Below are 25,682 nucleotides of genomic sequence, written 5' to 3' on the forward strand. Positions count from 1 at the left end.
AGAAGTCGCTCGAGCGGGGAAGCGGCGGCCGTTAGGAAAATGGCGCCGTGCGGCCCCGGGGCAGACCCCCGTCACTGGTCACCGCCGCCTTCCTGGCGCAGTTGCTGTGTCACGGCCACACCGGCCGGCTGTACAGCAGGCAGGAGCCGGTGACCATTCTGGAGGCGGATGGGGTTAAGGGCCTGTTTGGGAACTGGTCGGCCGCCTGGGTGGTGGAGTTCTACTGGTCGTGGGGCGGCCCCTGTGTCAACTATGGGGCCACCTGGAAGGTACTGGGCCCGGGAGGTGAAAGGTGAGGCAGGTTGTGGGGGGGACGGAGGGGAAGGAATGTGGGGCCTGTCCTGTCATAGTCACATTTTACACTCACTTTCCACCTGCTTTTACTGGCGCTTGTGCTGTTTACCCCTCACTGTTTTATTAACCCTTGTGCTGTTTACCCCTCACTGTTACTTGTACAATTCCTTAGACTAGTGTGTAAATACTAGAGGAGATTATGCACCAGCATCTGTTCCTCAATCATTGCAGGGATAGGACCTGTGGAGAATGGTTAGTAAAGCATGTGATGAGCGGCACGGTGGCACAGTTAGGGCGGCACGGTGGCACAGTGGTTAGCACTGCTGCCTCACAGCGCCAGGGACCTGGGTTCAATTCCTGCCTCAGGCGACTGACTGTGTGGAGTTTGCACGTTCTCCCCGTGTCTGCGTGGGTTTCCACCGGGTTCTCCGGTTTCCTCCCACAGTCCAAAGATGTGCGGGTCAGGTGAATTGGCCATGCTAAATTCCCCGTAGTGTTAGGCAAGGGGTATATGTAGGGGTATGGGTGGGTTGTGCTTCGGCGGGTCGGTGTGGACTTGTTGGGCCAAAGGGCCTGTTTCCACACTGTAAGTAATCTAATCTAAAAAAAAAAGTAATCTAATCTAAACCTTGTTAACATGGATATCGTTTGTTATTTTTCAAATTATACTTTATTATTTAGACTCGTCAGAGTTGGACAGCACGGAAACAGACACCTTTGGTCCAACCTGTCCATGCTGACCAGATATCCTAAATTAATCTCTTCCCATTTGCCAGCACTTGGCTCATATGCCTCTAAATCCTTCCCATTCATCTACCCACCCAGATCCTTTTAAGTGCTGTAATTGTACCACCCTCCACCACTTCCTCTGGCAGCTCATTCCATACACACACCATCCCACCTTCTGCATGGAAAAGTTGCCCCTTAGGTACCTTTTATATCTTTCCGCTCTCACCCTACACCTATGCTCTCTAGTTCTGAACTTCACCCCTACACTGGGTGAAGTTGAGCAGCCAGACAAGATGGAAAAGCAATTAAATATTGTGCCGTATGGGGAAAACCAATTGTGGCTCTACCCTTTTTTTTTCTCCTATTGGCATTTGGACACTAAAAATCTGTCAATAATACCAGCAGCACCACTGAGCATATCGTGTGCGCTCCTGTGTCAAGATGCAGTGCACATGTTCATCGGTGTCACCAAAATATTGCGCGTGTTCCTCACTATCGGCAGAAAAGGTGAGACCTTTTGATTGACCAAGAGTACGACACTCTCATTTCTCATCCTCTTTTCCATTTATTTTTCATTGAGATGTTCAATTGTTGACTTGCTGCAACTGAAAGGAAAGGGAGTGAATCCAGGGAGTGGACAGACTTGGGAAAAGTTGAGCCAGGTCTGTGACTCAATTGGCAAAATAGACAGGCAGGAGGCTGGAAGAACGCAGCAAGCCAGGGAGTGTCAGGATGTCAAGTCAATGTTTTGGGTGTCACCCTTGTTCAGGACTGGGGATGGATGTAGGGAGAGCCGCAGAACAATGTTGTGCTGAGGGCAGGGTGGTGAATTGGAGATAGGTGGGGACAGGTAGAGGGTACAACCTGGTTGGTCACTGGGTGGAAGGAATCTGGTTGGTGGTGGCGGGGATGGGCTGGGAAGGGATTCAAGGGGTGGCGAGGGAGGTTATTTGAAATTGAAGGCCGCCAAGGTGGAAGATGTCCTGTTCCTCCAATTTGCGGTTTAGTTCGTTGTGGTAATGGAGGAGGCCAAAGATGGTCTTGTCAGAAATGGAGTGGGAAGGGGAATTAAAATGGGTGGTGACTGGGAGGTCTGGTCAGCCTCTGCGTCCCTGGCTGCAGATTGTTCCCCAAGTTTATGCTCAGTTTCCCCAGTGTAGAGAAGACCACAAATGGCAAACACATGGGCAATGTGAAGTTAGAGCTTTTGCTATGTAAAAAAAAAACAGAAAGGAGGTGCATTGTTTGAATGTTGATGTACTTTTTTGGGTAATGGAGAAAGTGAGGACAGCAGATGCTGGAGATCAGAGTCGAAAAGTGTGGTGCTGGAAAAACACAGCAGGTCAAATAACATTCCAGGAGCAGGAGAGTTGATATTTTGAGCATGAACCCTTCATCAGGAATGATGTGTGGATGTACAAAGGGGCCTCAGCATCCTTCTACACCAGTCAATGCCAGTTGTCAGGTGCAGCAAGCAATGAGTAGTGCAAGTGGTATATGAGCAAGAGGAATTGAGTTCAGAAGTGGGGATGTCTTCCTGCAGTTAAGGGGTCATTGAATATATTCAAGGCTGAGTTCTTGTGATTTTTGAACAACAAACAAGTGGATGTTTATGGGGGGGAAAGGTGAGAAAATGTCTGGATATTCATTCCAAACACAAACCACTCTCTTTTTAAAAAATAAATGCTGCCCCTCAAGTCTTTCTAAAATCTTTCTCCTCTCACCTTCAAAATTTGCTGCCTAATCTTAAAACCCCCACCGAGGGCAATGACACCTGCGATTCATCTCATCTATCCCCCTCATTATTTTATATAACCTATATAGGGTTACCTCTCAACCTCCTGTGCTCCAGTGAGAAAAGTCAAAGTCTATCTACAAGATGTAGGTAGATTAATACCTAGTTTTGATGTGTTCAATGCTGGTACAGGCACGAAAGACCAAATGGTCTACTCCTACTCCCAATTCTGACACTCTGTGCCCAGGACAGCAAAAGACCATCAGACATAGATGCAGAAATTAGGCCGTTTAACCCATCAGGTCTGTTCATACCACACAATCGTGCTGATAAGTTTCTCGATCCCATTCTTTCACTTTCTCACTGTAACCCTCGATCCCCTTGATACTCAAGAACCTATCCATCTCAAACTTAAATATCCTCAGTGACCTGGCCTCCATAGCTGTCTATGGCAATGAATTCCATAGATTCACCACTGTCTGGCTGAAGACGTTTCTCCTTCTCTCTGTTCTAAAAGGTCTTCCCTTTACTGTAAGGCTGTACCCTCAGCTCCTTGTCTCTCCTACCAATGGAAACATCTTCTCAACATCCACTCGTCCTGGCTGGCCAGTATTTTGACCCTTTAGAATGAGGTACAGCAGAGATTCGGTTCAGCAAAGTGAAAACAGAGGGGGAGTGTGGGGTATGAAGATTTTCAGATTCTAGGGAATGAGAGAGCAAAGAGAGTTTGCTATAAATTAGAATTTTTGGGATGGGCAATAGGCTGAGGAGTGTCAGATGGAGTTTAATTTAGAGAAATGAGATATTGCATTTTGGTTGAGCAACCCAGGCAGGACTGACAGTTAAGGGGAGTGTTGCTGAACAAAGATCTTGGAGTCACAGGTAGATAGACTAGTGAAGAAGGCGTTTGGTATGATTTCCTTTATTGGTCAGAGCATTGAATAAAGGAGGTCATATTGTGGCTGTATGTTGGTTAGGGCATTTTTGGAATACTACGGTAAGTTTTGCTCCCCCTGGTATAGGAAAGAATTGATGAAACTTTGAAAGGGGTCACGAGAACGTTTGTAAGGAAAACTTGTCCTTAAGCATTTAGACTAAAATATAATGTTGAATTATAGAACACATTTCCTCCACACAAGAAAATAGACTGGCAGGGAGGGTAAGGCAATTAAGAACGTTTGCCTTAACATCAGTGAATTTGTATAAACAGGGTATTGAGTGATCACATTCACGGCTGTTCCTTTGTGAAATGAATAAGTGTTTGATTCCGACCTCAAAACGAAACTCGGTATCAATTACTTCTCTCCCGAATTATTGCCCTTCACTGTTATCTGTCTAGTTCAGAACATGCAGTGCTTTTGTAAAAGAAAATTCATATAAAGAAAGCTTGTTTGCGACAGCACCGTCTTTGTAAAAAAAACTTAGTACACAGAGTAGCCCACCAGGGCTCTTGGCAGAAGAGTGATTGCTACTCTCCTGGGTTAATAGAATCCAGTTAGCTTGTCTTATAAGTATCGGTGTTATGTTGTAACGGTGATGGTATTAATGAAGGGGACAATTTAAAATTAAACTAAACTGTCTGTAAGAGTTTTATTTTTATTCCAGACTTCCAAAGAGTACGATCTCTGGGACCAAGATAGGCTGACAGGTCTGAGTCCACAAGGGACTCCCGAGGCTGTCTCATATCTGTACTTCATCAATTTGGTGCTGCAAGCAGGTTTCCAACAAGAGCTACATTTGAGTGAAACTAGAAAAGAGGAGTTCCATCTAAGGGTTGGACTCAAGACCAATGGGCCCACAAGGTAAAATTGTACCTTGATTACTCTCTGTCTACATCTGTGTGGTGTTTCCCCCATTTCACTCTCGATACCTTGACGGAACCCTAAATGAGATCATTTCCATAGGACGAAAAACAGAAATTGTCAAGATTTTATAATGTTGAGAATGTTTTGCAGAAATCATTAGTCTCGTTCATTGTCGGGTTGTTGATCAGTGAAAGTTTTAAGTTGAGATTATTTTCTCTGTTGTATCTGTTCAGCTTGGCTTGTCTTGCTTTGTTAGTTATGATTTTGTTCTGTTTGGGTGTTCTTTGTTTACGAAATATAGAGAGTGGCTGCTGCTTTTGTCGTGTATAAAATTTAAAAAAAGCTGGCCAGTGTTACAATTCTTGCATACTTGGTTAAGCAACTGTGTGCCACATCCAGGATTTATGAGACATCTGGAATATGAGTGCCTCATTCTTAAAATGTTCATGTGTATGTACGAGAGAGCGCGCGAGTGAGACAGACAGAGAGTCAGCACGGATTCCCTGCAGCTTGCAGAAAGTTTAATCCTTTTGAGATTTGGTTTGGATGCACATTTGCTTGTTGACGAGTGAATGTTTGTGTTTTGTGAGGTTGGAGCCCCTGTACATCAGCAGTTTTGTGAAGATTTAAAGTAGGTAGGATAACAATGAGTGTGCCCCGAGATAAGATGGAAGACAAATGTCCCCTAACAGAAATAACAAGTCTGTATCCTTAATTATGAGAAACAATTGAGAATATCAGCTGCAGCTGCTCAACAGAATAAAGATTGGTCTCTAGGAGGCACACGTGATTTAACTCTATTCACTAAAATTGAACAAGGGGTTTGGAAAAAAAGAAAGGGAAGTAAGCAGAAAGCAGTGGGCGGCCAGGTGGTACAGTGGTTAGCACTGCTGCCTCACAGCGCCTGAGACCCGGGTTCAATTCCCGACTCAGGTGACAGACTGTGTGGAGTTTGCACATTCTCCCCCTGTCTGCGTGGGTTTCCTCCCACAGTCCAAAGAAGTGCGGGTCAGGTGAATTGGCCATGCTAAATTGCCCATAGTGTTAGGTAAGGGGTAAATGTATGGGTGGGTTGCGCTTCGGCGGGTCGGTGTGGACTTGTTGGGCCGAAGGGCCTGTTTCCACACTGTAAATAATCTAATCTAAAAGTCTTTACCAGAATGGAAAAGGGTAGCTCGGGGAAAAATATGGAAAAATCCATGCAACCATCATGGAGACAAAACTGTATTAAAAGGGGAGTTAGTCCATTAACTGAGGAAAGATCTGAACTAAATTGGACAGAACTAAAACATAAATGTGAAGCACATGATTTAGAAGCAGAATTGGAATAGGCAAGTGAGAAAATTTAAAAAAAAAAGCAAACATTCAGAATCTACGTTGAAACGTCAAGGGCATTAAAGAAAAAGGAAACTGGTGAATAAACAACAGACTGCAATTGCAGCTGGGCAGGATGAAGCTGACAAGGCCTATTCCTTATACCCCAACCTCCCCTCTTCCAGAGACCCATTACTGAAGAATCCTGATCCATTTGTGGATGGTGGATGGGATACTGACTCGAAGGAGGAAATATTTTATGCCTGTCAGCTAACCACCTCCGGTTCCCTCCCTGAACCCTCCCCCCTTACTCTGATGACGAATGTGCCAAGGCTCATGACCTTCCCCCAGCTGTTCTGCCGAAAAAGAATTCTGCTTACCACAAACCCGGTGCCTACTGTACTAGGAGTCAATTAAAATTAAAATCTGGAAGAAACATTGAAGAGACTCCTTTTGATTTCCACTGCCCCTAAACTAAATTTGCAATCAATGTCTCAGGACCTAAATATTGGTCCTTGCACTTACCCTGATGTGGGAGGGCAATAAAGAAATTTCCTGAATAGAAGAGGTTCCTGACCCACAGGTTCGGAATCTGGGACAAGCCCAATTTATGGATCTTCATCAACCATGGAAACCTCATGACTCTCAAGCATTATCAATAAGGTTGCAGATTATGGAAGGAATCCTGAGGGATCTGTTAATTACATTAATAGGACTAAGACCATTTAGAATGATGCCTCCCAAGACCTAATTCACCTCAGAATGCAGCTTTTCACCTGAAAAAATGGGCTAGTTCTTAGAAATTTTACAAGGTAATAATCATACCCAACTTGTAGTCCGGCACCCAGCCAAAACTATCATTGGATTATTGCCTGTCTCCACCAAGCAGTGTGTCGTGCAGTTGATGTGGGTAAAGTCTTAACCTGTAAACCCAGCTCGGGCGAAGGGGCTGAGGAGTTCCTTACCCATTTTAAGGAATGCTATAGCGCTTCCTCTGGTGACGCTAACTACCTACAAGGGTGATCATCCCAATTTAATGCCATATGTATGACCGTCTTACCTGATCAGGTGCAGAAAGCTATTAAAACCCACGAGCAAGATGCTGAGGTTGCACAATTCAGCCAAGAGGTTTGTTACTTCTGGGAACTAAAGGATCCCAAGAGTAAGGCTACCGTTGGCACGGTCAAGACAGAACTTGCCCAAACTACAGTGGCTAAACCTAAACTCAGGATTCAAAGTAGACCTTTCCGTCTGCAAGGTCAGTCAAGCGAACAAATGAAACTCTCATACTATCGTCCAGTATGGCAGGACAGTAGAAATGGTACTGTGTATTCACAACATCCCAATGGACCATGCGGTGGTCCTATGTATCCTTCCCCAACAGTCCATGATGCCCCTATACACCCCCTCATTACTCTTCACTGCCTCCCCCACCCCCTAGAGTCCCCCAATAATTACGCCTTTGTTTCAATTGCAATCAACCAGGACATTGGTCCAAGAACTGCCCTTTCCATAGCAGTCCCTGGTTCATCACCGGAGTAAAAACAACAGACAATCTCCTGGTCTCCCTCCCCAGTGACCTCAGCAGGTTGCCCCTTTTACTGCACAAAACTCTTTTCAAAACTGACTCCCGGATATAGAGCAGCTTCCTGCTTTGAATTTTCCCATACTTACCGCTAGCCCAGAGGACGGACCTATGCTAATTCTTAACCGTAATGGCCACGATATTGAATTCATGTTTGACACAGGAGCCACTGTTTCATCACTTCCCATCCATCTTGCTCATGCTTTTGATTTTCAAATCTCGGATGATGATGAAATCCAGCAATGTTTTGATGGTCCCTCTAATAAACATGCATACGCTGTCCCTCTGACAGTGGTGTGGAAAAATTGTGTCACGTTCCCTTTTTGCTTTGTTGTTACTAATGGATTACGTATCCCTCTACTTGCTAGAGATCTCCTCTGTCCTCTAAGTATTACTATTGAACGTCATGATGCTAGTATCCTGATTCAGGATCCACCTCATTTTGTTCAATGCATCAATACCAAACCAAAGCCGCCTCGATGGTGGTGATTTGATTTGGATCCTTACGCTTTTGATCCTATTTTACATAACGTCCCTCACCGCCACATTACTTTAGCTTATGACTCATCCGGGAATGATCTCAGACTTGAACACATATTATAATCCCTTACTGGGCACTACTCAGCACGCTTGGGTGATTGGTGAGATCAGGTCACCAGCTGGTGGCGTTCTTTTCGTGTCAGTTCCTCCTCATAGCTGGAAAACTGACCCCCTCATTTTCCCCCGTGTCACCACTCATTTGAACCCAGAACACAAAGTCCAATATGTAGGTTTTGACGCTAAGACTCTTTTTGACCATGCTGATCAAACTTGGCGTGAAATTCAGCTGCTTGCTCAAGGATTAATCCTATTTTATGCACAGCCTTTGTCGATACATGGCAGCCTTCATCATCATCATGTCTACCCTCGCCCGCAGGACGCAGTATATCCTGGAATGTGGGTGGACTCCAAAACACAAGTGGGCCTTGCTCAGGTCCCACCCATCTCCATTTTGACCAAAGCTCATTCTGTCCTCCTGTCTATATCTCAATACTCCCTGAAACCTGTCATTGATTCATTTCTACAGCAAGGCCTTCTGGTCCCATGCCATTCTTCTGTCAATACACCTATCTTTCCGATCCCTAAACCAGGATGTCCAGAATGTTGTTCACGACCTTCGTGAAGTAAATAAAATCATTGAGGCTCATAATCCTCCAGTTGCCAATCCTGCTACTATCCTCAGCCAAGTTCCAGTTGATGCCAAGATCTTCACTGTCGTTGACCTCCAACATGCATTCTTTTGTCTTCCTTTGCATCCAAATAACCCAATACATTTTTGCCTTCTTTTAAGGGCCACCAATGTACGTGGACTTGCCTACCTCAAGGGTTTATTCACTCGCCCACACTCTTTTCAGAGACTCTTCATGCCCAGCAAAAATTATTTGAATTTCCTGAAGACGCTACCCTAGTTCAATACATTGATGACCTCCTCGCTAGCCCTGACAAAGTGTCCAATCACACTGACTCCACTACCTTTCTCAACCATCCAATCAATGTGGTTATATTGTACCCCCCCCCAACAAAGTTAAGACTAATCAGAAAGAAGTTAAGTTCCTAATGAGCCTTAACGGTATGAACTCACTCCAAAACAACAAGTCTTTACGGAGCTTAAAACGACCCTCTTTTCAGCACCAGGCTAGGCCGACGTTTGTATGACTGCCACTTTCATCTTTATATTGCCATCCTTGATACCTGTGCTACAGCTGTTCTCACCCAGCAACATGGCTCCTCTTGGTGCCCTATTGCCTATTATGCTACTAAGCTTGACCCTGTTGCTCAAGGTATGCCTTTCTGCACCCAGATTCTTTCTGCCATCCACACTCTGGTAGTGGCTGCCTCTAATATAACTTTACATCAAAATGTAGAAGTCTGTACCTCGCATTCTGCAGTATCCTTGCTGATTTCTAAACATACTCTGCACCCCGCTATGGTTCGTATCAGTTGCTATGAGATTTCATTACTTCTGAATCCATTTCTCTCCTTTAAATACTGCTCTAACATTAACCCCCCTACATTCCTGCAGGAAGAACCGCTTGAACTGCCTGATCCTCCCCATGATTGTGTTTTCATAAATGAACTTGTAACTAAACCATCTTCTGATCTTACGGACGACACAGATGTGATCAACAAAACGGGTCAAGATGCAGGGAAGATACCTGCCCAACTGTCGTCTGATTCATGTGGATGGAAGTTTAATTGCTGGCTATGATCGCTGTGTGGATGGATCGTGTGGGATGTACTGATAGTCCTTGGTCTCATCCTAGGAATATACACTGTTGTCTGCTTATGCGTGAAATGGACTGTGCATTGTTTTTCACCTAAGCCAAAGAGGAATCTGGTTATTTGACCCTTGTCTACCCCTCTAACTCCATGCCCGAACTTCCATGTTGAAATCCTGTATCTTTCAGGCTCTGCTCCTCTGGACGATGACCTGGCAGAGGAGGCACTTGACTTATTTGAAAATACAAATTGACTGGATGGACTAATTATAGTTATAAGCCAAGTAGTTGTCATGAAATAACAAAAGGAGGGAATAAGAAAGTCTATAGCCATAAAACTTGTCTTTCAACATTTAAACTAAAATGTAATGTTGAATTATAGAGCACATTTGTTGCACACTAAAAAATAGACAGGCAGGGAGGCTTGGTAAAAGGGGAGAACTCAAGGTATGCAGAAGATAACCAAGTGATAACGGAATACCCTTAGGCAATTAAGAACATTTGCCTAAACAGTGAATCTGTGTAAATAGGACACAGAGTGATAACATTCATGGCTGTTCCCTTGTGAAATTAATGACAGCGTTTGATTCTGACCCCGAAACGAAATTCGGTACTATCAAAGGCCTTGTAATTGACAGTCAGGAACTGTTAATTATAATGAATTCTTATTACCCCTTGCAAGCTAGACAAACTGAGGGAAAACACCTTTGCTGTTACAACTCCCTGACTTGAGAGTTCAAAAGGACGAGAGAAAGAGAAACCATTATAGCACTGGTGCTCCCGAAGCCATTAAAAAAATTAACTCTTCGTGCTTACCTGCTTTGGATTGAACGTAATTGTATTTTTGAGAATTTATGATGGTATTGAGTAGCCATTACCGGTTAATAAATATGAACTCTGTAAAAGGTAACATTGATGAAGCTTTAACTTACTTGCTGTTCTTGCAGACCACTCTACAGACCTTTCAGACTGCCCCACTGTCAATTCCAACTCATCAGATCTTATGTCTTATTTGAATCACAACCCTGAAAAGAAAGCATGTTTAATTCGAAGACTAATGAATCAGTTTAAATGCAACCTTTTGGTAACATCTCAGCCTCAGGTACAGTATGATTCAGTGCCTAAAAAGCAGGGGTCTGCTCCTCGCTTGGAAATTATTCTAGGCCTAACATTGAAGAGATTCTGGCACAATGTGTCAGCAAGTCATTTTATGGTCAAAAGTTTGCCCTCCTGCTAAGAAGCCATTTTGGAAAACAGTTGTATCTGACCTGTGACCTGTGCAAGGTTAGGAACTCTCCAATTAGCTCAGATTGGTACCTCTTTATGATAGGAGTTTATCTTGCTAGCAGGCACCTAACTTGGCTGGGTATGTTTTTCCTACCCGATGAATGGCTTGGGGCCTGTGGGAGTGATTAGTCAAGCGTACAGAGAGCTGTCAATTAACTTTTCTTCCTTACGAATTCAGAACATGCAATGTTTTTGTAAATCTTTGTGTAAAGGAAACCACTTTGTATCAGTACATCAGAGTAACCTGCCAGGGTACTTGAAGAGTTGGTCCCCTACTCTCCTAGGTTACTAGAACCTAGCGAGTTTAGCTTATCAGTATCAATGGAGCTACTGGTAAACAAAGGGGATAACTAAAATTAAACTAAACAGTCTGTAACAGGTTTTTTTTTGTTCCAGACTCTCAAAGAGTATGATCTCCAGGATGAATTGTGAGAGGCTACAGGTCTGACTCCACAAGGGATTTCCTGGGCTGTCTCAAATTCCTACTTTAACACTCCAACTCATCCATGTTGACCAGTTAGCCTAAACAGTCTAGTACCATTTGCTAGCACTTGGCCCATATCCCTCTAAACCCTTCCATCCAGATTCCATTCAAATGTTGTAATTTTACCAGCCTCCACGACTTCCTCAAGCAGCTAATTCCATACCCGCACCACCCTTTGCGTTAAAAAGTTGTCCCTTAAGTCCCTTTTATTTCTTTCCCTCTCATCCTTAAATGTATGCCATCTAATTCTGGACTCCCACCACCCCCTCCACCCCTCCCCCAAACTCAGGGAAAAGACCTTGTCTCTTTATCCTATCAATGCCCCTCATGATTTTATAAATCTCTATAAGGTCACCTCTCAGCCTCCGACGCTCCAGGGAAAACAGGACCAACCTATTCAGCTTCTCCCGATAGCTCAAATCCTCCAACCCTGGCAACGTCCTTCTAAATCTTTTCTGAACCCTTTCAAGTTTCACAACAAACTTCTGACAGAAAGGAGTCTAGAACTGCACACAATATTCCAAAAGTGATCTAACCAATGCCCTTACAGCTGCAACATCACCTCCCAACTTCAATACTTGATACTCTGACCAATAAAGGAAAGCATTCCAAACGCTGCCTTCACTATCCTATCTACCTGTGACTACTTTCAAGGAGCTATGAACCTGCACTCCAGATCTCTTTGTTCAGCAACACTTCCTTGGATCTTACCATTAAGTGTATAATTCCTCCTCTGATATGCTTTTCCAAAATGCAGTGCCTCATATGGATCTAAATTAAACTCCATCTGCCACTTCTCAGCCCATTGACCCATCTGATAAGGTCTTGTTGTCCTCTGAGCTAAGCATCTTCGCTGTCCACTACATCTTTAATTTTGGTGTCATCTGCAAAATTAGTAACCATACCTTGTATAATGACATCCACAGCATTTAGAGTCATAGAGATGCACAGCATGGAAACAGACCCTTCGGTCTAACCCATCCATGCCGACCAGATATCCCAACCCAATCACCTGTCAGCACCCGGCCCATATCCCTCCAAACCCTTCCTATTCATATACCCATCCAACTGCCTCTTCAATGTTGCAATTGTTCTCGCCTTCACCACTTCCTCTGGCAGTTCATTCAATAAACGTACCATCCTCTGCGTGAAAATGTTGCCCCTTAGATCTCTTTTATATCTTTCCCCTCTCAACCTAAACCTATGCCCTCTCGTTCTGGACTCCCCAACCCCAGGGAAAAGATTTTGTCTGTTTATCCTATCCATGCCCCTCATAATTTTGTAAACCTCTATAAGGTCACCCCTCAGCCTTCAAAGCTCCAGGGAACACAGCACCAGCCTGTTCAGCCTCTCCATGTAGCTCAGATCCTCCAACCCTGGCAACATCCTTGTCAATCTTTTCTGAACCCTTTCAAGTTTTACAACATCTTTCCGATAGGAAGGAGACCAGAATTGCACGCAATATTCCAACAGTGGCCCAGCCAATGTCCTGTACAGCCGCAACATGACCTCCCAACTCCTCTACTCAATACTCTGACCAATAAAGGAAAGCATACCAAATGCCGCCTTCACTATCCTATCTACCTGTGACTCCACTTTCAAGGAGCTATGAACCTGCACTCCAAGGTCTCTTTGTTCAGCAACACCCTCTAGGACCTTACCATGAAGTGTATAAGCCCTACTAAGATTTGCTTTCCCAAAATGCAGCACCTCGCATTGATCTGAATTAAACTCCATCTGCCACTTAGCCCATTGGTCCATTTGGTCCAGATCCTGTTGTAATCTGAGGTAACCCTCTTCGCTGTCCACTACACCTCCAATTTTGGTGTCATCTGCAAACTTATTAACTGTACCTCTTATGCTTGTATCCAAATCATTCATGTAAATGACAAAAGGTAGGGGACCCAGCATCGATCCTTGTGGCACTCCACTGGTCACAGACCTCCAGTCTGAAAAACAGCCTTCCAACACCACCTTCGATCTTTGAGCCAGTTCTGTATTCAAATGGCTAGTTCTCCCTGTATTTCATGAGAACTAAGCTTGCTAATCAGTCTCCCATGGGACCTTTGTCGAAAGCCTTACTGAAGTCCATATAGATCAGAGCTTCTGCTCTGCCATCATCAATCTTCTTTGTTACTTCTTCAAAAAATTCAATCAAGTTTGTGAAACATGACTTCCCACGCACAAAACCACGTTGACTATCCCGATTCAGTCCTTGCTTTTCCAAATACATGCACATCCTGTCCCTCAGGATTCCCTCCAACAACTTGCCCATCACCGAGGTCAGGCTCACCAGTCTACAGTTCCCTGGCTTGTCTTTACCACCCTTCTTAAACAGTGGCACCACGTTTGCCAACCTCCAGTCTTCCGGCACCTCACCTGTGACTATCGATGATACAAATATCTCCACAAGAGGCCCAGCAATCATTTCTCTAGCTTCCCACAGAGTTCTAGGGTACACTTGATCAGGTCCTGGGGATTTATCCACTTTTAAACGTTTCAAGACATCTTCTGTAATCTGGACATTTTGCAAAATGTCACCATCTATTTCCCTACAGTCTATATCTTCCATGTCCTTTTCCACAGAGAATACTTTCACCAAATATTCATTTAGTATCTCCCCCACTTTCTGTGGCTCCACACAAAGGCCACCTTGCTGATCTTTGAGGGGAAAGTGAGGACTGTAGATGCTGAAGATCAGAGCTGAAAAATGTGTTGCTGGAAAAGCGCAGCAGGTCAAGCAGCATCCAAGGAGCAGAAGAATTGACGTTTCGGGCATAAGCCCTTCTTCAGGAATCGGGCTTATGCCCGACACGTCGATTCCCCTGCTCCTTGGATGCTGCCTGACCTGCTGATCTTTGAGGGGCCCGATTCTCTCCCTAGTTACCCTTTTGTCTTTAACATATTTGTAAAAACCATTTGGATTCTCCTTAATTCTATTTGCCAAAGCTATTTCATGTCCCCTTTTTGCCCTCCTGATATCCCTCTTAAGTATACTCCTACTTTCTTTATACTCTTCTTACGATTCACTCGATCTATCCTGTCCATACCTGACATGTGCTTCCTAATTTTTCTTAACTAGACCCTCAATTTCTTTACTCATCCAGCATTCCCTATACCCCCAGCCTTCCCCTTCACCCTGACAGGAATATTTATGTAAATGATGAAAAGTAGGGGACCCAGCACCCATCCTTGTAGCCTCCAGTCTGAAAAGCAACTCTCCACCACCACCCTCTGTCTTCCTACCTGTGAGCTGGTATTGTATCCAAATGGCTAGTTCTCGTTGTATTCCATAATATCTAGCCTTGCGAACTTGTCCCCCGAGGGGAATCTTGTCAAACACCTTACTGAAGTCTATATTGTACCCTGGCATGTAGGCCGTCAGGCCCAGGGGACTTGTCTGCCCTCAATCCTAATAGTTTGCTGTGTACCTTTTCCCCCTCAGTGTTATTGTTTAAGGTTGATCCTTTCTATCATCTCTGACTTGCCCATTCCAATAGGAATGGTACGATTGTCCTCCAGCTTGAAAACTGAGGAAAAGGATTGACTTAGCATCTCTGCCATTTCAGTGTTCCTCCTATTAACTCACCGGTTTCATCTTCCAAGAGGCTTGAGTAACTCTGTTCCCTTCAGCATGCCAACAGAAGCTTTTGCTATTCTTTTTTCATATTTTGCGCTACGTTTCTTTCGTAATTTACCTTTATTCATTTTTTTTAATATCCCTTCGTTTATTTTTGCAAGTTTTCCAATGTTTCATCTTTCGAGGTCTGGAATAACATTTCGGAAAAGACTGAATTTTTTTCAGGTGGCTGCCGAGGGGAGCAAGGAACACATTCGCCTCGCCCCCATTACCTCCGATTGGTTGGATGCCTCGTCGAACCGCGCCCACTCCACGCGGGGTGACGTCACGATTTGGTGACCCAGCCCCTTGTGAGTTGGCGCATGTGCAGTGTAGGTCATGTAGTGGGACAAAGACCGTGTTACTGAGTGTGGGAGAGGAATGGCGCCGGCGGCTTAAGGAACAAGAACAGAAACCGCTGGAAAAGCTGAGCAGCCCTGGCTGCATGTGTCAAGAGAATCCGAGAAAACGTTCCATGTCCAGTGATTCTCTTTCAGAACAGAAACAGGTTTCAGAAACATCCCGGAGAGGTCGCCAGGCCTGAGCGCCCGGGGAGAGGGGACAGTGAGTACCTACTTCGACACTGTCCTGTCCCCCCCCAGTCCAGGAACTCCCCACATACGTTCAGGACACCACCCACACCCTCCACCTCCTCCAAGACTTCCGTTTCCCCAGCCCCCAGTGCCTCATCTTCACCATGGATATCCAATCCCTCTACACCTCCATCCGCCATGGCCAGGGTCTCCAAGCCCTCTGTTTCTTCCTCTCCCGATGTCCCCAACAGTACCCTTCCACCAACACACTCATTCATCTGGCCAAACTGGTCCTCACCCTTAACAATTTCTCCTTTGAAACCTCCCACTTCCTCCAGACCAAAGGGGTAGCCGTGGGCACCCGTATGGGTCCCAGCAATGCCCGTCTCTGTTGGCTACATAGAACAGTCCATCTTCCGTCATTAAACCGGCACCACTCCCCACCTCTTCCTCCACTACATTCATGACTGCATTGGCGCCATCTCGTGCTCCCGTGAGGAGGTTGAGCAAACTTCACCGACACATTCCACCCTGACCTTAAATTTATCTGGACCATCTGACACCTCCCTCCCCTTCCTGGACCTCTCCATCTCCATTAATAACGACCGACTTGACAATGGCATTTTATAAACCATTCGACTCCCACAGCTGCCTGGATTACACCTCTTCCCCACCCTACCTCCTGCAAAAATGCCATCCCGTGTTCCCAATTCCTTTGCCTCCGCCGTATCTGTTCCCAGGAGGACCAGTTCCACCACAGAACACACCAGATGACCGCCGCCTTCAGATACCGCAATTTCCCTTCCCACGTGGTTAAAGATGCATCTTGTCCACATCCCACACCGCCGCCCTCAGACCCCACCCCTCCAACTGTAACAAGGGCAGAACGCCTCTGGTGCTCACCTTCCACCCTACCAACCTTCGTATAAACCAAATAATCCGCTAACATTTCCACCTCCTCCAAACAGACCCCACCACCAGGGATATATTTCCCTCCCCATCCCTTTCCACCTTCTGCAAAGACCGTTCCCTCTGTGACTACCTGGTCAGGTCCATGCCCCCGACAACCCACCCTCCGATCCTGGCACCTTCTGCTGCCACTGCAGGAATTGCAAAACCTGCGCCCACACCTCCTCCCTCACCTCAGTCCAAGGCCCTAAAGGAGCCTTCCACACCCATCAAAGTTTTACCTGCACATCCACCAATATCATTTATTGTATCCATTGCTCCAGATGCGGTCTCCTGTATGCTGGGGAGACTGGATACCTCCTAGCAGAGCGCTTTAGGGAACATCTCTGGGACACCCGCACCAATCAACCACACCGCCCTGTGGCCCAACATTTCAAATCCCCCTCACACTGTGCCGAGGACATGAAGGTCCTGGGCCTTCTTCACCGCTGCTCCCTCACCAACAGATGCCTGGAGGAAGAACACCTCATCTTCCGCCTCGGAACACTTCAACCCCAGGGCATCAATGTGGATTTCAACAGTTTCCTCATTTCCCCTTCCCCCACCTTATCCCAGTTCCAAACTTCCAACTCAGCACTGTTCCCATGACTTGTCCAACCTGCCTATCTTCTTTTCCACCTATCCACTCCACCACCCCCTCCCCCGATACCTATCACTTTCTTCCCACTCCCACTCACCTATTGTACTCTATGCTACTTTCTCCCCACCCCCACCCTACTCTCATTTATCTCTCCACCCTTCAGGATCTCTGCTTGTATTCCTGATTAAGGGCTTTTGCCCGAAATGTCGATTTTCCTGCTCCTCAGATGCTGCCTGAACTGCTGTGCTTTTCCAGCACTATTCTAATCTAGACTCAGGTTTCCAGCGTCTGCAGTCATTGTTTTTACCGGGAGGAGACAGTGAGACGGGGAGGATTGGAAACCGCGGGAGGAGGGAGACTGGGGACTTTATAAACTCTGGGGGGGTCCAAATCAATAGATTTCCAGTTGGGATGACGTGCTCCGAGGAATTCTTGTGTGTTTCTGGTTGGCTTATAGGATGGTGGCTTGTCATAGGATGAATGTATGGTCCCAGTCAACATGGTGTCCTCCTTTGTATGTAAAGATACGAGTGATAGTGGATCGTGTGTTTTTGTGGCTAGTTGATGTTCATATATCCTGGTGGCTAGTTTTATACCTGTTTGTCAGATGTAGTGTTTGTTCCAGTCATAGAATCCCTATGTGTGGAAATATGCCCTTCAGCACAACAACTCCATACCGACCCTGTAGAGCGTATGCCAGCCAAGCCCATTCCTCTACAATTACCCCTGACTTATGTACCACTATGGGCAATTTTAGCATGGTCAATTCACTTAGCCTGCATATCTTTGGATTGTGGGAGGAAACCGGATCACCCGGAGGAAACCAACACAGACACGGGGAGATTGTGCACACTCCACACAGATAGTAGCCCCAGGATGGGATTGAACCCGGGTCCCTGGTGCTGTGAGGCAGCAGTGCTAACCACTGAGCCACCGTGCCGCTCCCTTCTATTTCAACAGTCTTTCAACTTTAAACACATTCATCACAGTCTTCCCAGAGGATTAGACTGTTCTCTCTCATTAGAGATGGCTGGTGGTGGTTTATCTTGAGGGTCACCACACCTCAGCCGAGGGGCAAGGCCGAGAAGGAGATCCTCCCATTTCTCCAACTTGGGTGATACATAATGTGAAGCACCTTGGTATACTTTTGTTGAAATATTATCATTAGTATTAGCTGTTGCTGTTGCTGTCATTTATTGGCAAGACTCATGTCAAGTGAAACAATTTCAGCAAGAAATTGTCAGCTGGCAGAGCTCCCCCACCCAATGCCAAAAAAGTGATTGCTTTTGTTGGTGAAAGAAAATTGGCAAAGAAAAAGAAATTTAAGTGTCATGTACCTTTAGAAAGAGTGGAAGGGTTGATGTTTCAAAATAAATGAAAACAACATTTATGAAGTGGAGCAACAAACTAAATTAACAACGTAGGTTTCTTTTCACATAACTGCACTACTGCAAATGTCTGTATTATGGGAAAATGTTATGTACTAAAATATGTTCTTATTTTGTCAAGAGTCAGGTCAATAGGTTTAATTTTGTCAATAGTGATCAATAAGATCGTGATTTATACAGCATCTATGTGAGATGCACTGGTAGTTAATATTTGATTGATTAAGTCTCCGCTGACCACCACAAGAACAAAGTTTTTCCCTGTCTGAACTGCTGAAGCCATCCACCAAGGGGAAAAGTTTCTTCCTATCTAGACCCTAAGTGTCTTACCTGTACAATCCAAACAGGTCCTCACCCAGCCTTCTCTGCTCTAAGGAAAATACCCTCAGCCGATCTAATCACTCACATAGCTGAAACCCACCAACATGCACCACCCTGGGTTCGTATTCCCTTCTGCACCCTTTCTAGTGCCATCACATTTTTCGAATAATGTGACAACCAGATCCACTACTCCAGCTATGGCCCAACTAATGTCTTGTACAGTTCCATCATGATCTCCTGGCTCTCATGTTCAATGCCTTAACTATTAAGGGCAAATATTTCATATGGCGCCTTAACCATTTAATCCACATGTCCTGTTGCCTTCAAGAATCTATGAACACATACCTTTCTCTGATCTTCAGTACATTCTAAGTTCTTGCGATTCGTCATGTACTCCCTTGCCTGTTGATCCTCCTGAAATGTATCATGTCAATCTTTTCAGGAATGAACTCCATCTGCCATTGTTCTGCCCATCTGACCAAGCCATCTTTATTGCCCTGTAGTCTAAAACTTTCCTCCTTGCCATATATTAGTGTGGGTTCTGAATTTCTTTTGGGCCTGATTTATTGAGGTTGCATTGTTCATTTTGTGGGCATAGTTTTAGAAGATTAGGAGGATACTTGGATCCAGTATCTGTTTATACCCAAAGAAGAAACTCAAATCAGATTTTTTTTTGATCCAATGTTTTCCCTGGTAACATTTTCACAATTACTTCAATTTCCGCAACACCATTTGCTTAACTTAAACTATGTTCAAATCAAGACATTACTGAATCGAGATCATAACTACTTGTACTTTTAAATCTGTCTCAAGCAATGCTGCAAATGAGGTAATCTTGCATTATTATTTTATAACTGCTCAAAACCTTTTCTAAAAAGTGACGGGATGAAGATTGAAGTTGACTGACTGAACTGCTTTCTTCATTTTATAATATTGCCAAAAAAAGTAAATGTTCAAACATGTGCAATCTTTTTCTTTCTCTAAAATAGGTAATAAGGTGAAAGGGAATAATGGACAAAGCACTGAAAACAACGCTGACTCTAATTCAGCAAGTATGTTCTTTTCAATAAGTTTAATTCAATATTTACATTAATTACAGTTATGTGAGTGACACAAATAACAATAAGGCTGTTACTTAAGTTTAGAAATTCAATCACACTCTGTGTAGATGGCTTAAAATCATTATATCAAAAGCTTAAAGCGCTTGCATAAAACACACAACCTCAGTTATGTTTATTATTTCCCAAAATGGGTTATCAAGTGAAAGGGCAGTATAATTGGAGATTTGATGACAGCGAGCAAAATGGTAACTCTAATTTTGCAAGTATGCAAGGTTTAAGCTTAAAATGCATGACCGGTTTATTTATCCAAGAAATACGCACCTTTACTCTCTCTAATATTAGCTCCAATTATCAATATTTGATATCAAATTAGAAGATCTGGCTTGAGAAATCTACAACGTATTGCCACACGCTTGCTATAAATACGACAGGGACACAGTAAAAGTCGTGAAAATTAAGTCCGATCTTTATGGTTACAGATCCATAAGATACAGAAGCAGAATCAGTCCATTCAACTTGTTGAATCTGCTCCACCATTCGATCATGGCCAATGTTTCTCAACCCCATTCTCCTGCCTCCTCCCTGTAACCCTTGATTTCCTTACTAATCAAGAGCCTATCTTTATCTGCTTGAAAAGCACTCAGTTACTTGCCTCATTTCAGTGGCAATGAGTTCCGCAGAGTCACCTCTTTCTGACTGAAAACAATCTTCCTTATCTCATCCCAGCATTTCTTGCCACCAAGAACTATGGGGACAGAGTCTATGTCTATATTTCTTTGTATGGTAATTTGTAAATAATATTTGTTTTTTTTCAGGTTCATTAGCTGTGGCTTAAGTGTGTTGGTAGGTTTGTGGGCTACCATGATGCGGAGAGGTTTGAGTTGTCTAGACATTATTTAGAACATAGAACAATACAGCACAGAACAGGCCCTTCGGCCCACGATGTTGTGCCAAACATTTGTCCTATCCATGTACCTATCCAATTGCCGCTTCAAGGTCACCAATGATTCTGACCCTGCCACTCCCACAGGCAGCGCATTCCATGCCCCCACCACTCTCTGGGTAAAGAACGTACCCCTGACATTCCCCCCCCCCATACCTCCCACCCTTCACCTTAAATTTCTGTCCCCTTGTAACACTCTGTACCCGGGGGAAAGGTCTCTGACTGACTACTCTATCTTTTCCCCTGATCATCTTTTAAACCTTTATCAAGTCACCCCTCATCCTTCGCCGTTCCAATGAGAAAAGGCCTAGCACTCTCAACCTATCCTCGTACGACCTATTCTCCATTCCAGGCAACAGCCTGGTAAATCTCCTCTGCACCCTCTCCAAAGCTTCCACATCTTTCCTAAAGTGAGGCGACCAGAACTGCACACAGTACTCCAAATGTGGCCTCACCAAGGTCCTGTAAAGCTGCAACATCACCTCACGACTCTCGAATTCACTTCCTCTACTAATGAACGCTAATACACCATAGGCCTTCTTACAAGCTCTATCCACCTGAGTGGCAACTTTCAAAGAGCTATGAACAAAGACCCCAAGATCCCTCTGTTCCTCCACCTTACTAAGAACCCTACCGTTAACCCTGTATTCCGCATTCTTATTTGTCGTTCCAAACTGGACAACCTCACACTTGACAGATGTCTTTGATGTAAGGTAATGTGGCTGGGGTTTCTGTGCATGTGTCTGCTTGTTTGAGTTTGTTGTTGAGAAATCAGTGGACAGGGTTTATTGGGTACCTGTTCTTCTTGAATATGCTGTATAACTATGCTCTTCATAGTTCCTGGGTGGTGCAGTATGTAGTGGCTCGTTGAAATAGTGTCCTGATGCAGATTTGTTTGGGATAATTTGCTTCTGCATTAGGTACTTGGGTCTGTGTATGTTGTTTTCCTGTCGACGTTAGTCTGAAGTTCCCTATTGACTGTTCACTCTACTGACATCTAAGAATGGCACTTTGTTGTTGTTGTTCTCTTTTGTGAATTTTATGCCAGTAAGGATATTGTTCATGGTGTTGTAGGTTTCCTCTAATCGGTTTCATTTTGTGATGATAAAGGTGTCATCACTGTGGTGGACCCAAAATTTGGGTTGGAGCGTTGGGAGGGCTGTTTGTTCAAGTCTCTGCATTATTGCTTCTGCTAGGAACCTTGATATTAGTGGTCTCATGGGTGTTCTGTTGATTTATTTGTAAGGCTTATTATTGAATGTGAAGTAGGTGATAAGATACTGGTCCACAAGCTTGACAATGTTATCTTTGCTGATGAAGTTGGTGCTGTTTGGTGTTTATGTCTTTGGTGGTTTTTGTAGTGTAGTCAGTGTTTCTTTGGCCATGTTGATGTTCATGGATGTGAGTGGGGCTGTTATGTCAAAGGACAGCATTATTTCATCCTCTTCTATCCTGGTGTCTTTGGTGTTCAGGAATTCTTGGGTGGAGTGAATGGAGTGGCATGAATCTTCTACTCTCTGTTTTCGTCTTCACTGGAGGCCTTTGACTAGTCTGTGTACTGGTGTTCCAAGTGGTGAGACTGTGGGCCTGAGGGGGGCTCCTGGTTTGAACAGGAGGAGAACAACAACAACAACAAAGTGCCATTCCTAGATGTCACAGTAGAGCAAACAGTTAAGGGGAACTTCAAACTCGCGTCGACAAGAAACAATACACACGGACCAAATACGTAACTACAGAAACAATCATCCCAACACCCACAAACGAAGCTGCATCAGATTATTTCAACGAGCCACCACACATTGCAGCACAGAGGAACTGCGAAGAGCAGAAGAGAAATACGTATACGTACTCAAGAAGAATGGGTAGCAATAAACCCAGTGCGCCATTTTCTCATTGATGCTTCCAAGCTGACCCTCAAATTTGGTTTGTCCCTGCATTCTTTCCTGGTTGTCTTTTTTGTGGGTTTTGAAAACTTTCCCAATCCTCTGACTGAGGATAAGAGTTGGGAAGTTGTGTTGTGGCTGATAGGACATTGGGTAGACCACTTTTGGAATGTTGTGTGCAATTCTGGTCTCGCTCCTATCAGAATGATGTTGTGAAACTTGAAAGGGTTCAGAACACATTTAAAACGATGTTGTCAGGGTTTGAACTGAATGGGCTGGGCTGTTTTTCCTCGTGCACCAGAGGCTGAGGGGTGACTGAGAGTCATTAATAAAATCATGAGAGGCATGGATAGGGTAAATAGACAAGGACATTTCCCTGGGTGAGAGAGTCCAGAACTAGAGGATAAAGGTTTAGAGTGGAGGAGGGCAAGATTTAAAAGGGTCCTAAGGAGTAACCTTTTCATGCAGAGTGTGGTGTGTGGAAGGAATGAGCTGCCAGAGGAAGTGGTGGCTGTTGATTCAGCTATGACATTTAAAAGGCATCTGGATAGGTATATGAATAGGAAAGGTTTAGAGGGATATGGGTAAGTGCTGGCAAATGGGACTAGATTAGGCCAGGATATCTGGTTGGCCCGAAGTGGCTGTTTCTGTGCTGTAGACCTGACTCTGGCTTGCCACGAACATTTGCCATGTCCGTATGTTTAGTTTCTCTCGGGTTGTCTGTGTCAATGTCTTGATGTCTCATTCCACCCACCACATACCACCACCCACCCCAGGGACGATAACCAATTCATGTCTGTTTTTCTTTTTATCAAGAAGCTGTATTGCAGATTCAACCTGAATTTACACTTCTTTTGCTTCCCAAAATCAGACTTGCTCACTCTCAACAATATCCTGAAAGATATTAACTTTCACGTGGTGTTATCCAAAATTCGCAGATGTCAGTCCTGACGTTTTTGCTTTTTCTGTCCCTGTAAGTTCCTGAATCAGCACCTTCAGGAGAATTAATTTGAGTTGAGTGAGAATAGAGGAGGAGGAGAGAGAGTGGAATGCTTTCAATTTTGTGGAACAGCAAAAGAAAAAAATGTTCTGCAGAAAGTGGAGTAGCTTGTTCTGAATTTCTACCCTGGACTGACCGTGATGACTTTTGTAATCTCTTTTTCCAGAGTATTTGAAGATCTGAAGACTGAAGTTTAAAAATCAACAGATGAAGGGCCTATGCCTGAATTGTCGATTCCCTGCTGTTTGGATGCTGCCTGACCTGCTGTGCTGTTCCAGCACCGCACTTTTCAACTCCTCTCCAGCCTCTGCAGTCCCCACTTTCACATCAATGTCTGACAGTCACTCAATCCATCGGGACCTCAACGATTTTCAACTATGATTCTGTGAGAAGGAGCAAAACATTTTGCTTCCTGTTTCAGACCATTTTCAGCATCAGCGGGACTGGATGAGAGTCTGTACTTTACAGCACACTGTGTGTAAAGCCTGAAACAGTTATACGGCCAGGAAAGAGGAATTTACTGTGGGCAGGGGCCGTACACGAGGCTGTAGCTGCGGCCATGGTTAAACCAGAGGACTCCCACACCGTGGAGAAACCGTGGAAGTGTTGCGACTGCGGGAGAGGCTTCCATGCCCCATCTGTCCTGGAGATTCATCGGCGAAGTCACACCGGGGAGAGGCCATTCTCCTGCCCCGAGTGCGGGAAAGGCTTTACCTGCTCCTCCCACCTGCTGGACCACCGCCGAGTCCACACTGGGGAGAAGCCGTTCTCCTGCCCTGAGTGTGGGAAGGGCTTCACCTACTCCTCCCACCTGCTGGCCCACCAGCGCGTCCATACTGGGGAAAGACCCTTCCCCTGCTCTGAGTGTGGGAAGGCCTTCAGCATATCCTCGGACCTGCTGAAGCACCAACGGGTCCACAGAGGGGAGAGGCCATTCAGCTGCACTGAGTGCGGGAAGGCCTTCAGTGATTCCTCTACCCTGCTGAGGCACCAGTGGGTCCACATCGGGAAAAGGCCGTTCTCGTGCCCTGAGTGCAGGAAGGGCTTCACCCGCTCTTCCGCTCTGCTGACCCATCTGCGGGTCCACACGGGTGAGAAGCCCTTTAGCTGCCCTGAGTGCAGGATGGCCTTCAGCAGGTCTTCCCACCTGCTGAGGCACCAGCGAGTTCACACTGGGGAGAGACCGTACTCCTGCCTCCAGTGCGGAAAGTGCTTTACCCAGCCCTCCAACCTGCTGACCCACCAGCGGATCCACACCCGCGAGAGACCATTCTCCTGCCCCGAGTGCGGGAAGGGTTTTGCTGTTTCCTCTAACCTCGTGGCCCACCGGCGGGTCCACACAGGGGAGAGGCCATTCAGCTGCCCCGAGTGCGGGAAGGCCTTCAGCAATTCCTCTGCCCTGCTTAGGCACCAGCGCGTTCACACCGGAGAGAAGCCGTTTTCCTGCCTAGAGTGCGGGAAGGGCTTTACCCGCTCCTCCACACTGCTGACCCACCAGCGGGTCCACACAGGGGAGAAACCATTCAGCTGCCCCGAGTGCAGGAAGGCCTTCAGCGATTCCTCTGCCCTGCTGAAGCATCAGCGAGTCCACACCGGGGAGAGGCCCTTCAGCTGCCCTGAGTGCGGGAAGAGGTTTACATTTTCCCGCAACTTGCGGAAGCACCAGCGGGGGCACCAGCGGTCACGGCAATCAGATTCCACCACTGACACTGCCGTGATTCCCCCCCAGGACTGATTCTCCTGATAGTGGGTGCAGTGGGAGAGTTGGTGCACTGTATTTGTTTTCTGTTGGACTGCAACCCCACGGTGGCTCAGAGGTGGCATGGTGACTCAGTGATTAGCACTGCTGCCTCATGGCACCAGGAACCAAGGATCAATTCCACCCTTGGGGCAACTG

At 45.4% G+C, this 25,682-nt stretch overlaps 1 long non-coding RNA gene across 2 annotated transcripts; it reads left to right on the forward strand.

Annotated features, from left to right (window-relative positions):
- Positions 1–24,022, forward strand: LOC132807256 (uncharacterized). Of its 2 annotated transcripts, XR_009641942.1 has the most exons (4): positions 1–292; positions 4,364–4,560; positions 19,888–19,950; positions 23,952–24,022. It is a non-coding gene; the product is annotated as an uncharacterized LOC132807256 (long non-coding RNA). The 2 variants fall into 2 exon arrangements; XR_009641943.1 differs by lacking the exons at positions 1–292; positions 4,364–4,560 and adding an exon at positions 15,624–15,674.
- Positions 24,023–25,682: the final 1,660 nt, after the last annotated feature.

The sequence above is a fragment of the Hemiscyllium ocellatum genome (assembly GCF_020745735.1).
Source record: "Hemiscyllium ocellatum isolate sHemOce1 chromosome 27 unlocalized genomic scaffold, sHemOce1.pat.X.cur. SUPER_27_unloc_11, whole genome shotgun sequence".
NCBI classification, from domain to species: domain Eukaryota; kingdom Metazoa; phylum Chordata; class Chondrichthyes; order Orectolobiformes; family Hemiscylliidae; genus Hemiscyllium; species Hemiscyllium ocellatum.